Here is a 511-nt window from a genome sequence, read left to right as displayed (position 1 = left end):
GTAAGAGAGCTGCGGGTGACAGTGGGTGTTCGGGCAGTGACGGGGGTAAGAGAGCTGCGGGTGACGGGGTGTTCGGGCAGTGATGGGGTAAGAGAGCTGCGGGTGACAGGGGGTGTTCGGGCAGTGACAGGGATAAGAGGGCTGCGGGTGACGGGGTGTTCGGGCAGTGACGGGGGTAAAAGAGCTGCGGGTGACAGGGGGTGTTCGGGCTGTGACAGGTGTAAGAGGGGTGTAGGTGACTGTTTGAGTGACGCAATGAGTTATACCCCAGTTTTTCAAGCGGATTTTTATACATTGTATGAGCGAAGAGGGAAAACCCTGAGCGCCTCGCTGTGTCCGCCCCATCCCGCCCGGGCACCAGCAACAGCTGCCCTCAGCGGGCGCCCCGCCTCCAACAGCCCAGCTCTGCACGTGGCCTCCCCAGGCCTTGTGAGCGGTCCGGGCCAGCAGGGGGCGTGGCCTAGGCAAAGGGGAACGGTCACAGCGGCAGTGGGCGTGTCTCTGGCTGTGA

The sequence above is a fragment of the Gopherus flavomarginatus genome, chromosome 4 (genome assembly GCF_025201925.1).
Source record: "Gopherus flavomarginatus isolate rGopFla2 chromosome 4, rGopFla2.mat.asm, whole genome shotgun sequence".
Classification (NCBI taxonomy): Eukaryota; Metazoa; Chordata; order Testudines; family Testudinidae; genus Gopherus; species Gopherus flavomarginatus.
Note: the sequence above shows the minus strand (reverse complement) of the source record.